Source organism: Ceratotherium simum, unplaced genomic scaffold, assembly GCF_057802395.1.
Source record: "Ceratotherium simum simum isolate JZ-2026a unplaced genomic scaffold, ASM5780239v1 HiC_scaffold_47, whole genome shotgun sequence".
In the NCBI taxonomy this organism is placed as follows: domain Eukaryota; kingdom Metazoa; phylum Chordata; class Mammalia; order Perissodactyla; family Rhinocerotidae; genus Ceratotherium; species Ceratotherium simum.
The window spans coordinates 173,463-188,336 of NW_028261263.1; the positions used below are offsets into that span (position 1 = coordinate 173,463).

The 14,874-nt window shown below is 36.2% G+C and overlaps 1 pseudogene across 1 annotated transcript; it reads right to left on the reverse strand.

The window, feature by feature from the left end:
* Positions 1-755: 755 nt before the first annotated feature.
* Positions 756-7,533, reverse strand: LOC147911211 (methyl-CpG-binding domain protein 3-like 2B pseudogene; annotated as a pseudogene). The gene is made up of 3 exons (XR_015551411.1): positions 7,516-7,533; positions 3,261-3,395; positions 756-1,924 (listed from the first exon to the last, which is right to left on the reverse strand). The product of XR_015551411.1 is annotated as a methyl-CpG-binding domain protein 3-like 2B pseudogene (transcript).
* Between the last annotated feature and the right edge of the window lie 7,341 nt (positions 7,534-14,874).

Genomic DNA, 14,874 nt, shown 5'->3' on the forward strand with positions numbered 1-14,874 from the left:
TGTTTAATATGTTGATCTATTAGGATGTAGAGAAAGTGACACTCCTATAGCACAGTGAAAAGGGGGTGAACTTGAACCACCAGCGGAGCCCGGGACTTGGCAGGGAGAGACGGAAAGAGCCGAACTGTGGCAGTAAAATCGGAGAAAGCTGAAACCAGACGGAGAGACCAACCCGAACCGCTGAGCCGTAGAGCTGTGGGAAGAGGCTGAGGGAGCCGAAACCAGGTGGAGAGAGATGAAGATAAACGGAAAGAGCCGAAGATGTGAAGACACAGCGGAGGCCAGGCGGAAGGGCCCTAAGCCTGGTTGGAGGAGCCGAGCCCAGCCGAAAAGCGGCGAGAGGCGGCGGAGAGAGCCGAGCCCAGGGGCCGCTGGGAAGAGCTGACAGGTCGTGGTCGGTGAAGCGAGAACAGGCGGTTGGCGCCGCAGAAGGAAGCGGAGGCGAGGACGGCGGAGAGTGAAGGCGACCGCGCTGGATGGGGCCGTGGACGTGGAGCCCGGAGCCTTCGACGCGCCCGAGCCGCCCCGAGCGCCCCCACGGAGGGTCGTGGACCCGGTCCCCGCTGCCCTCCTCCCCGCTCCTCCGGCCCCGCCGCTGCCCACGGCGCGGGGCGCTCTGGCCGGACAGCGGCGTGTCCTCCGCCCACGACGAGGACGCGCGTGTCCCCGCGCCTGCATCCTCCGGACGTGATGGGCGCGGGGGCGCTGGCGCCGATGTCCGCGAGGACTGACCCAGGTGCAGCCTCTGACCCGCGCTGAGCCCGCGGACCCAGCCCGTGGGGAAGCCGCTGGGGGTGAGTAAAAATGTCTTATGTCTGAATTAGCATTTGGCAAAAATAAAAAAAAAAGCATGCAACTTATGTTAGAATGAGATATAAAAGCAAGCGTAATAAAATAAGATTTTTATGGAATCAAATTAATTTAACATTAAAAAATGAGCTGTTTACAGTGGGTATCATCCTTTCCTGAGTATAAGAATTATAAGAAAATATTATACTAAAAATACTAAATAATACCTTAGGCTAAATTACCTCGGAAGAATTTAATATAAAAGTGAATAAAAATCATGGTAAAGAGAAACTGCAGTGTACCAGGACAAACAGATCTTCTTTCTTGTCACGCGAAACCCTCCCTCTCCCCAACAAGACCATCTACTCTTCATTTTTGTCTCTCAAGAGTTTAAGAAAGTATAATTTTAACACAACCAAGCATAATAGTCCAGAAGAAGCAGGAGTAACATTAAATGAGGGAGTGAAACTGAGGGCTGCTCATGGGGAACCGCTTCCCCAGGGCCACACCACTCGGCTTCTTCAGCAGGACCTTCTCCTGTTTTCCATCAGGTCTCAGAACATCCTTCTTGGCTCCTTGCTCTCTCTGCCTCCCTGACAAACCTGTCTGCCCTCAGGGCCTCACCCTTGCTTTTTTCACTTTCCAGACTCTGTCTGCAGATGTCTCCATAAGTTACCGGCTGTCTGCAGAGTGGCTGTGAGAGACAGATACCCGCTCCTGGGATCATCTCTGCCCCATCTGAAGACTGTGCAGCGGTGGGCTCGGGGCTGGTGTGTAGAGACCCAGCACCAACACAGCCCAGGGATTCACCTGGACTAGGAGGTGTAATTATTTTTAAGGTATTTGTGATATCAAAAGTACTTACAAGTTCTCCTTCACTGCTGCAGGCCTGGAGTCCCTGCAGTCTCCTGTGTGCACAGAGTTGCTGGGGCTTCTGCAAGGTCTCCTCCCGTTGACTATACCTGACTTCATTGCCAGGATGGGAAGGTATCCTTGTGACTGGCCTCTGGAAAATGCAGCTGGTGAGTCTTGTAGGAAGTGCAGACCTTTCCTGATGTCTCTGCTTGGTCTTAGTTAAATGGACTTATCTTTTCTTCTCTGAAGTCTGGGGCATCATATTTCTTTTGAGCTTCCCCTTTGAAAACAAAATGAAATGTGCAATTTGAATAAGATGAAGAACATTCTCAGCTCATTTGGATCTTCCACCCTCCTCTCTCCCTGGGGAAATGTATTTCAGATTGGCCTGTGCATCACAATCATCTGGAGGGTTGTTAAAATTCAGATTTCTGGACCTCAACCCAAGTAGGTCCAGGGTGGGGCCAAGAATTTGCACGTCTAGGTGTTCCTGGATGATGCTGGTGCTGCTGGCACAGGCCCCTCACATTGAGAAGTAGGTCCTGGGACATCAAGCTGATATGAGTCAAGGACAGAAAGCTCTGATCATTACCCAGTGCCACCTCCAGACCGTTTTCCTCTACGGTCCTCCTCTGAGGATGTCCCCCCTTCCCATCCTTGTCACAGTCAACTAAACACATGCTGGTACCCCTGACCCACCATCACGTGGATCCACAGATCACAGGTATCTTTGTATCCCAAGATTTAGGTTTTCAGTGTCTCTCTTTTACTCTGCTTTAGGACACAATCACCTCATTTTCCTAGCTCCTTTAATGCCTCGTCTCCAATGAAATCATATTACCTCTCAACCCTTAGGTGCTCACTTCACTTGCACTCCCACATCCCATCTTCATTCAAATATTCTCCTGTTCATGTCCCAGCATGTCCCAGTTTGGAGGAAAAATTAGTTGATCCTCCCATTTATTGAGCACCTATTGTATGCCAAGTTATGTACTAAAACCTGTGATCCAGAACTTAACAAAGTCACTGCCCCTCTTTATTTTAAATCTTGGTGAAAGGAGAGTTAATAAACAGACTGAGGAATCTCTATTATAGTGTTAGGTGTAATTAAGTGCTGTGATAAACAGTAAGGCCAAGACAGAGACAGATAAAGAGGGAGGGATAGAGGAAAAGTGGTAAGGACAGATGAAGGGAGAAAGAAATTAACTACGTAATTATTGATGATGAAGAGATTAGGGAAGGACTAACTGATGAGGTGATATTTGAGCACCGAACTGAATTTTTCTTCAAAAAGACCAAGCGCATTGTGGGTAAAGAATTTTCCAGAGAGGGGAACAACTTAAACAGTGCAGGGCCGAATACTACACCACTTCCTAGTGATGCTGTTGGTTAAAAATAAAACAAAAGCATCTAGCCTGTTATCCCAGAAAACTTCACATAGAAAAAAGTACAATAACTTGAACATGACTTAACAAACATTAACACCTAGGAAACAACTTTAATAATAAGATATCTTCTTGTTTTAAGAGCTTCTCTCTGGGAACTTAAAGAGGTTTCACAGAAGGACAAAGTGTACAAATGGACACTCTTGCTGTCCGTATGGATTCCACACTCACCAGAATAGGCTGGCTTGGAAAACAGGTCGATGCAGTTTCCTCCAGGGCTGCAGAGTTGTCCTGCTGACCCCACTCCTGATGTGCAGACAGCCAGTGGATTGCTGGAAAATGCAGTGAGTTCTGCCTCTGATTCCCCTTTTATGGAGGAAGGGAGTGGATAATCCAATCAGTGGATAATCCAGAGGAGACTTCCTGTCTCTTATCAATGGGATTTGAGCGATTCCTAAAGCTTTATACCTAAACACAAAAATGTGGGGTTATTGACACTGTCAGATACTGTTGGTAGATGAAAAAATTTAATACAGTTGTGTGGGGAGGTGGTATTTGCAGTTTCTATCAACATTTTAATATTTCCTTTTTCTTCCACTATTGATATTTTCTGTAAAAATAGGAATGAAAGTTTATATGTACAAAAATGTCCATACAACTTATGTTTTAATAGGAACAAATAGAGACTGTGTAAACGTTTATCAATAAAAGAATGTCCAAAATATTTATTAACAAGTCTCTAGAATACATTACACAGCCATTAACAAGAAATTAGTATTTTGTGCATTTACATCTCATGTAATTTCCAGTAAACTTGTAATCATTTCAACCGTCTTACTCTTTCCCTTCCCTTTGACCTGAATAATTAAATGTTCCTTTACTCCCTTTACTTCACTGATGTTGATTTAACTCTTTTATTATTCCATTATTTCCTCTATAAACTTATTAGTTGGAATCATATAGAAATCTTTGTTTAATTGCACTAATGGCTAAATCCTGAATCCTTAATACAGTCTAATATGAATAATTACTTTTACCACCTCCCCCAAATGCTAATACCTTCAACACTTTCAATTCTGTTTTTAAGCGTCCTGACATTTGTATTACTGTTTTCATGCATTTTATTCTACATATATTTTAATCTCCATGAGAGATTTCTAGAATTACTTCACAAAATAAAATTCATTTACATTTATTTATAAATTATCCTTTCCTTTCCTCTTCAGTCCTTCCTCCATTCCTGGTTTTCTACCTGAGATTATATTCCTTTGGGTATGATAACTCACACCAGTATTTCATTTAATTCAAGCCTGCTAACAATGAAAAGTTTCACTTTAAGTTTTTCTAGGACATCTTTTTTTTTTTTTTTTTAATTTTTTGTTTATTGCAGTAACATTGGTTTATAACATTGTAAAAATTTCAGGTGTACATCATTGTACTTCTATTTCTGCATGGACTACATCATGTTCACCACCAAAATACTAATGACAACCCATCACCACACACATGTACCGAATTATCCCTTTCGCCCTCCTCCCTCCCCCCTTCCCCTCTGGTAACCACCAATCCAATCTCTGTCCCTATGTATTTGTTTATTGTTGTTATTATCTACTACTTAATGAAGGAAATCATACGGTATTTGACCTTCTCCCTCTGACTTATTTCACTTTGCATTATACCCTCAATGTCCATCCACGTTGTCACAAATGGCTGGATTTCGTCGTTTCTTATGGCTGAATCAATCAACGTAATACACCACATTAATAAAATGAAGAACAAAAATCACATGATCATCTCAATAGATGCAGAGAAAGCAGTTGACAAGATCCAGCATCCATTTATGATAAAACTCTGAATAAAATGGGTATAGAAGGAAAGTACCTCAACATAATAAAGACCATATATGAGAAACCCACAGCTAATATCATCCTCAATGGTGAAAAACTGAAAGCTATCCCTCTAAGAACACGAACCAGACAAGGATGCCCACTGTCACCACTCCTATTTAACATAGTATTGGAAGTTCTAGGACATCTTTATTTGGGGCACTGTTGCTGCTGGATGTAGAATTCTGGTTTGACATGAGATTTCTTTTAGCATTTAAAAAATGCTGCTCTGTTGATGTCCATCTTATTTTATTTATGGTTAGAAATCACCAATTGGCCTTTTTCTTGCTTATTTGGCATCTATAGTCCCTAAAATCCTTTACATTAACTTTGGTTTTTAGACCATAGTTTAGTTCATTAATATTTCCTCTGTATGCACTCTGCTTAGGGAATGTTGAATTAATTGAATCTGTGGATTGATGTCTTTCATCAACTTGAAACATGCTTGTGTATTTTCACTTCTGATATCCATTCCTCTCCACATTCTCACTACTCCCCTTTTAATCACATCCCTTGTGTATTCTAATTCTACCCTGAATTTTCCAATGTCATTGACCCAGTGGTTTTCTTGGAAGATTTGCTCTTGAACTGTCTTCCGTTTTAGTAAACCAGCCTTTTGCTGGAATCAATTCCTTCTTTATTACTTAAATTCTTAATTTCATTTCTAACATAAACACAATATATAGCTTTAATTTTTTAAAAAAGAGATAGCAGAGCAGTTTGACAATAAGGAGAAAATGATTTCCTTTTGATACAATAAAGCTAAAATAGATAAGAGAAAATTATAAATTGGATCATATTAAGTTATATGAGGAGCCAGTATTCATTAAAATTCACCAGTAAGACTGAGGGAGCAGAAAACCTGAGTATCTTGTTCTTTGTACTGATGTGGACTACCTTTTGAAATGATAATATTTAGATTTCTTGGGTTAAATAAAAATGTTATAAAATCCAGTTTCATCTGTTTGTATTTACTTTCTTTAACATGTGTTCTGGAAAATCTAAATGACATAGGTCACATTGTGATATCTCTGTTCGTCTTGGTTTGATAAAGCCGTGATGTGATGGTTAATTTTAGGTGTCAGCTTGACTGGCCTCAGGGGTGCCCATATAGACTGTGAAGCATTATTTCTGGGTGTGTCTGTGAGGATGTTTCTGGAAGAGATTAGCATTTGATTCCATAGTCTACGTAAACAAAGCCACCCTCAATAGTGTAGGTGGGCATCATCTAATCTGTTGAGGGCTCAATAGAACAAAAAGGAAAGAAAGGCTGAATCCACTGTCTCCTCCAGACCTGGGATGTCCATCTTTTTCTGCACTTGGACATCAGAGGTCCTGGTTGTCAGCCCTTCAGACTTTGACTAAATTATATCACTGGTTTTTCTTGTTCTCCAGCTTGCAGATGGCATATTGTGGGACTGCTCAACCTCCATAACCTTGTGAGCCAATTCCTACAATAAATCTCCACTTCTATAAGTTTATATATATTCTATGGTTCTATTTCTCTAGAGAATCCTGACTAATACACATGGATGACAAAGTGCATATTAAGTGCACATGGAAGAAAATTTAAAAAAAAAGACCATTACATGGGTTCAGAACCCATCTATACCATTCACTAACTGTGTTATAGTGGTGAAGTTATTTAAACTCCATAAGCCACAGTTTCCTCACCTGTACAAAGTATTAATACTAGCAGTTATTTAATAGGGAGCTATGCAGAGCAATTTAGCACAGTGCCTGACACATAGTATGTATTCAAAAGTTGATTTCTTGAAAAATAATTTGTATAATGGCCAAAATAGTGTTTACGTAAATAAGGTTCAGTATAATAGATCACCAATACTTCTAAAATAATTTAGATTAGAATGTGTAAATCATTGTATAATTTGATATTTCCCACAATAAATTTATCATGGAAATAGTGGTCATATTTAGCTTTCTGCATTTTTTTACATAAACGAGGAAATAAGTTCATTTTCCTTTCTTCTTTTTTTAATTTTTTGTTTATTGCAGTAACATTGGTTTATAACATTGTAAAAATTTCAGGTGTACATCATTGTACTTCTATTTCTGCGTGGACTACATCATGTTCACCACCAAAATACTAATTACAACCCATCACCACACACATGTACCGAATTATCCCTTTCACCCTCCTCCCTCCCCCCTTCCCCTCTGGTAACCACCAATCCAATCTCTGTCCCTATGTGTTTGTTTATTGTTGTTATTATCTACTACTTAATGAAGGAAATCATATGGTATTTGACCTTCTCCCTCTGACTTATTTCACTTTGCATCCTTTCTTCTTAATGGAATGTTGTACCTTACATTTTCTTATGTTGTTTTGTGTTATTGTGTTCTTTTTTTTATTGAGGTATAATTGACATATAACATTATATTAGTTTCAGGTGTACAACACAGTGGTTTGATATTTGTATATATTGCAAAATGATCACCACAATAAGTCTAGTTAACAACCATTATTATACATAGTTACAAATTTTTTTTCTTGTAGTGCGGACTTGTAAGTTCTTTATTAGCAACTTTCAAATATGCAATACAGTATTATTAAGTACAGTCAACATGCTGCATATTACCCCGTCTGGCCCAGTCATCAAGGCTAAGGAGGCACAATTTCTAATGGACAAGTTCTCCCAAAAGAGGAAGAGAAGTGGGGAGAAAATAATGCTCAATTCCTTTGCCTCTTCATATGATCCCTAATAAGAATACAGTTAAATAATTTTTAATACTTTCTTGGGCACTATGTTTCGTAAGGGGAGAATTTGGTACCAGCTTTGTAAGTCTGTAGAACCAGAAGGATCAGCATTAACTGGTAATTGATATTGCCTGTCCACAAATGTAAGATCTCAAATTTTAGGAGTTGAATCTTTAGAAATAATTAGAGAGCTAAGTTCTCTGTGCTGTGACTTTCTTCCCAAAGACGTCCTACAGTTACTCTAATCTAGAGAGAAAAATCATTAAGAACTCTACTGAATGTTCTAAGATTATTATCTTTCAGATACTTGTTCTAAGATGATCCTATAATTTTTATCTTACTCTAAGATATTTTCAAGATTATTATCCTTCATATTCTTAGGATATTCTTATTATTTTATCTCCCATTAAATACACTTATGTTTTAGTGGAATTTGTTATGTTTATTATCTGTGTCAGACACAATTGGTGGTTTAATCAACAATCGTCTCATACCCCTTTTGTGTTTTTTAAAAGAACACAGAGTTTAAATACCTGGTGGTCCAGGACAAGAAAATATTTATTTATCTAAAAATAAATCTTGGTAAACTTATATATAATTTTATGAAATCTGGACAAGGAGACATGAAGGAAAAATACCAGGTTTGCGGCAGTGGGGGAAGTTAAGGTTCTGAGAAAGTTTACCTTACTCCCTCAAGAAAATGACATTCTTCTGGCCTTTGCTATTTCTTACAGAAGAACATTCTTGTCCAAGTGATTTAGACCATAAGACGGCAAATGTGAAAACAAAATTCAATATGACAACGTGAAGGGTAAAGTAACCTGTGCCTTTGAGAACAATAAGTCACGGAATTAACCCAACTTGGCCTTTTTGTAATGAGAGATAATAAATCCAACCTATATTTAAGCCAGTGTTAAGTTGTGTCCTCTGTTATTTGAAACTCATCATTCTATCAATTTTATCCAAGTAGCGTATTCTCTTAAGTATTTTAAACAGTTTTTGCTTATCTTTTTCTTTCCTTGTATAATTTTTATTTTACTCCTTTCATTTTGTATCACTACTTCTGAGGGAGAAAAGCACATAGGGAAGCAGGAGGCACACATTTGAGACTTCATTGTGAAGGGCAAGATGTAAAAGAAAAAGAAAATTTATTTTTCCAAAGGAAGAAAAAAAGACATGATAAAAAGAGAAGACAAATCAAAGCCTCTTTCCCTGAAAAGAGTAGTATCCATTAAATAAACTGCACTTCAAAATATTAACAGAAGAGAGAACTCTTGAACAGAGAAACCTAATTAGCCATCTGAAAGTCTTGTATGTAGACATTTGTTATTGCCAATCCAGAATAATTTTTTTCAAATACTGAATCAACTAAAAATTGCAGAGTACTTCCATATGGACCTAATATAAAAAGAAAACAAGAAAAGGAGAATCAAAACATCTCAACTGATAAAAATTCTCTCTAATAAAAGAGCTAACAAGGAAATTAATTAATTAACTAAATAATTAAAGTAAAACCTTTAACACAACACTCCAAACTGAATTAAACAAGCTTAAGTAAAAACTTGCATTAAAAAACTTTGAATTATAAATTCCAAAATTTAGAACAGAAATGGACATCTAAGTTCATTCACTCTGAAAATAAGTTTTCAATATTAAGATAAATATTAACATGTGTTAATATTAGCTACATTACAGAGTGTCCAAGAGAGAAAAGCTTAAACTTCAAAGTTAATAAGGAAGATTTAGGAAAGGCATTCTAACAACTAAGACAAACCAAAATTGAAATAATGAAAGAAACAAAATGTTCAGAGAGAAATTGATCAATATAGGCAAAGAAGATAAAAGACAGGCATAGTTGGAGATGTTAAAGACTAAAATAAAATAATTGAAAATATTTTAAACCATAATTCAAAAAAATTCAGAAACAAAGAAGTCCCGAAGCTATGTAATTGAAGAGATCACCATATACTGAAAGAAATATGCCCTTTAATGTTTAGCTTCAATATCTTTCTTTAAGCATAAAGAAAATTATCCTTGGAATATTCGCGCAAAAAGACAAAGTCACATATCAATGAAAGAAAATCTGATGACATCAAAATTCTAGACAAGGACGTTGAAACCAAGACAAAGGTGGGACCTTTGTTCCAATAACTCAAGGAAAGAAAGTGTGAGCCACGGGTGTTAAATCAGCAAAACTGTTTTTCAAGTGTCGAGTCTATAGAAACTGTTTAATCCTGTAAGAACTCCAGGAATACTGTATGAGTCCTTCCTGCAAAATCAATTACAGGACAAGCTTACTCCACTCAAGACGTGATTGAAGAAACTTGAGCAAAAGGACTGATTTTCAGCACTAAATATATTTAACTGTAGGTCTAAGATTAAAACAGAGGTGGTAACAATGGTTGAAGAACAAGGGTGAGAACAAGGATAAAACAGCAATTGAAACAGAAGGATTTAAAATATTATGAGAATACTGTGCAAAACTTTATGCAAATAAATGCCAAAACTTAGATGAAATAGATAATATCTCAGAAAAATATAATTTATCAAATTTGATTATAATAGAGACAAAAAGTTTAAACAGATGATTTGCATATGACAAAGAGAGAAAGAGAGAGAATGGAAAGGCAGAAAGACAGAAAGAGACACAGAAAGAGTGAGAGAGTTATTAAAGAACTACCCAATAAAAAAGCATCACATTCAGATGATTCCATAGAGAATTCTATCAAAACTTCAAAGATTAGATAATTCCAATGCTGTATAAATTGTTACAGAACGTAGAAAATTAAGGAACACTTTAAAATATTTTTAGAAAGCAAGAATAGCATTGATTCCTAAACTGAAAAAATTTAGCACATACCAATTTTGTTTCTTAACATCAATCTAAAAATCTTAAATAAAACATTAGCAAACAAAATCTAATACTACATTAAGAAAAGATATAGCATCATTAATTGAAGTTTATTTAATAAATCTAAAGATAGAAATTCATTTGTAAAACTCACTATATTGATAGATATAAAAGAAAAATACATAATTATCTCCATAGATGCTAAAAAGCCCGTGATAAAATCCAACACCCGTTTCTGATTAAAATTTATTCAATAATATAGAAATATACACACATACATATAACATTATATACTCAGCCCTAAAGCCAGCATCTCAATGTGGAAGAAAAAGAGATATACCCATCAAGTTCAAGAATAAAGCATGAATACTTTCTATCTCCACTATTATTTAACAATAAATTAGAGGTATTGCCCATGAAATTAGATTAGAAGAAACAATTAGAGGCACGAGAATTGGAAAAGAAAAAGAAACCCCAAATGAATCAGTGATCTAAATACACAAATTAAATCTATGCAATTACCAGGGAAAAATACATGGTATTCCTTTATAAACTGGGTGAAAAAAAGTCTACCTATAACTCAAAATCCTGATGCAATGAAAGGAAATATTGAAAAAAAATTCTGTATGACATCCCCCCAAAAAAACATGGAAATAAAATTGATACATAGAAAGGAAATTATTTGTATATATCACAGGTAAAAAGTGATCATTCTAAGTATTTAAAGAACATTTTAAATTACAGGGGAAAATACCAAAACCAAATAAAAATAAAGGCAAAAGATATAAATGGCTTACAAAAAGAGACACAAGAGACATACAAATGACCTTTAAACATATGAAAAGACATTTAACTTCACTCATGATAAGAGAAATTCATATTTATCTCACCTATACTAAGATTCCATATATTCTTTATCAGATTTATAAAACACAAAAGTTTGAGAACACTTTGTTTGAAGGCTTTGGAAACAAGTACTTTCATATATTGCTGATATAAATACAACATAGATTCAGCTCTCTGGGAAGAATTTGGCAGTATCTAACAAAACTTCAAATTTAGGAATTTACTGTTAAGATACACTTACAAAAATACAATTAAAAAATGTAGCCCATATACAGGAGATTGACTGAATAAATGACTGTTCACCACAAAATGAAGTTCTATGCAGTTTTAAACCAAAATATGAAGAAAATTTCTATGAACTCATATGCAGTGATTTTCAGGACAAGCTCTTTAGTGGAAAAAAAAATTAAGTTCAATAAAGTACCTATAATGCACTCCTTTTTTGGATAAGAAAGAATGAGAAGGAATATTTAGTATATATTGCTTTAATTTTGAAAAAATAAGCACAGGAAGTGAAAACCTGAAACCAATGAAATGACTACCTGCAGGGGGGTGAGTGGCAATGGCTTGGAAATGGATAGAAAAAAACGCGGGTCCCTTGGAGAAATATTGATTCCGGGGCTAAGGCAAGGAAAGTACAAGGTAAGACTAGAAAGTCTTCTTGTTACAGAAAGTAAGGAATTTCTTTTAAAAATTATAGGTACATATCAAAAGGATCCTGGAGCATGCATGAATAGGCTCCCACTGGCCAAATGGGGAATGGCTTGGCTATCAATCTGAATAAGAACATAACACACTGCAATAAGAAAGGAACCTAATATGTATATTGCTATTAAATAATAGTAATTACAAAGTGAGGAAAAGGAAAAGCTCTACTTTATGGACAAATATCAACTAACATGTCGAAAAAATTATAGAAATTAAAATTTATTCTTTTTCACCTATCATAGTAATGACAGAAAGAATCAATGGAAGCTAATAATTAGTGGATTTATGAACACAATATTATGTCCTCATAAACTTTCCCCCACAGATTACTTACTAAAAAGAACTTGTGCAGTGAGTAAATCTGAGAGATGACACCTTGGAGAAATGATCAAGCCATATTTCACCAATAATGGAAGAAACCGACATCATGTTCTGTACAGAGGACGCAAAAATCACCTGTGTAGTATGCCTGGCAAAAATGTTTAACTCCAGTCAAATCATGAGAAAAACCTTAAATGAATCCATATTGAGGTGCATTCTTCCAATTTGGAACCATATGAACTTTTTCTATTTTGAGAATCTTACTCTGTCAAGATGATTCTCCCTTGCTTCAATTAGTTGTAATAAATTTAGCTTTGATTTACTAACAATTAACAAAGCTTTGCTTTATTAGCCAACTAAAGAGAATAACAACTGAATGCAATGCGTTATTCTTCATGTACTCTGGATCAAAAAACATCTGTTAAGAATTCTGTTTGGACGATTGGAGGAATTTAAATATGGACTATATATTAAATAATTGTATTTTTAAATGTTATATTTTCTGATTGTGATAATTTTATTACAGTAATGTAGAAGAGTATCCTTGTTTTTAGAAGGTACATGCTGAAGTATTTGAGAAAGAAAAAGCAAATGTGGTAAAATGATGTCCTTTGATGAATTCTTACAACTCATATAGATTTTAATTTTTCAAAATAAAAAAATTGGAAAAAATAATGCAGCAAACTAGATAGTGATACTAATAGAATTGTACTTTAAAATTTTAGTTTTTAAAGTTCTTCAAAAATTAGAAGATTTCTAACATTTGAGTTTCTTTTGTTCTTTGGTTTTTACACTTTATTTCTATATTAATTGATAAATTTATATAGATTTCTTATTTTCCAAAACTGATTTTAAAAGTTTGGCATCTCAACTGAAAAGTGATTTTTAAGTAGTCTTGGAAAAAGCTCCATGGTTATTTTTGAGTTCTTTAAAAAAAAAATCATGTTAAAAATATTGAGATTTTGCTAGCTCACTAACAATTGAACCAAAATACTTTCAGTTTAGCATATGTTAAAACATTTATGAGAAATGGTCATTGACCAAAATGTAAAAATATCACTTTTAACCATCAGCAAGTCTCCTTCTTTTGCTTACTTCATATGACTCACTTAATGGATAAATTGCTCATGCCCTTTGTTTCCTGCTGATTAGAAGTTGCTATTAGGGCCGGCCCTGTGGCTTGGTGGTTAAGTGCGCGCGCTGCGATGCTGGCGGCCCGGGTTCGGATCCCGGGTGCGCATTGAGGCACCACTTCTCTGTCCATCCTGAGGCCGAGTCCCACATACAGCAACTAGAGGGGTGTGCAGCTGTGACATACAACTATCTACTGGGGCTTTGGGGGCAAAAAATAAATAAAAAATCTTTAAAAAAAAAAAAAAAAGAAGTTGCTATTAGCACGACGTATATGAGAAAAATAGCAAATGTTTCTCAGAAACCCACAGAGCAATGTTTTTCCAACTTTGCAGAACATTGCTAAAAATATCTATCTGAACCACAGGCACCTGGAATGGATATAAGAACATATCACAAAGTTTTAAATCAACATAATCTCATTTTTCACTTCATTATAGAAACTGCCCACTTGCAAGGTGGTCAGTTAAGGAGCATAGCTACCAAGACCATCTAAGCAAAAAGAATATCCAGTCAGATTTGTGAATTTTTGTGCTAAGAAAGTTTATGTAAAAATATAGAGATTGGTTTCTATTCTGCAGAGGCAATGATCGAGGCAGTGTGAAGACAAAAAAGTTTTGGAGCTTTCTTTATGATCAAAAAAAGAATTCACAGTTACTGCTTGGCATACAGGAAACTTGACCTGGGATACTGTAAAAAGCCAGCTGAAAAGAGAAGCAACCAACGGAAATACCAGAGTCATTATTGAAAAGTAGATTGTAAGAGGCGTAAGGACAGAAGAGTTAACAAACCAAATTGAAAAATTGTGCCTATTTCCTTTGAGTATTTCAAAATTAATACTTCATGAACTTTATGACCTATTTAGATAAACCCAAAGAAGGATTCAGTAGATGATGGCATGTAGTTTGCCAAAATATTCTGCAAATTTAGTTTTGTCTCATGTCTGTGTGCTTCACAATTACTCTTGTCTCTGTCATGAAAACATGCTTCCTCTAACATCTACTCCTCCTTTAACACTCAGGTTATGAACCTGGTATAGAAATCTTCTCTGAGTAGTCTTGACTGCCCATCTAAATAATCCTATATCACATAGCGCATTCCTCTTTCACAGTGTCCTGGAAGTATTGATCTACTTGTTTGTTTTGTCCAACACTGCCTTCAATAAAGGGGTTTGTGTTACTCAGTTAAATCCTTAGCACGTTATCTAAGGCCCCAATAAATCTCGGTTGAAGGAACGTGTAAATGAATGAGTGGACAAATGCCTCTCTATGCTGCCATACACCTGTGCCAAAAGGGCCTCTAGTGCCGATGTCACCAGTAAACACTCTAGGATCTAAGACATGTAAAAGGTGGCTTCACTCTGCTCAAGGTCCTCTGCACAAG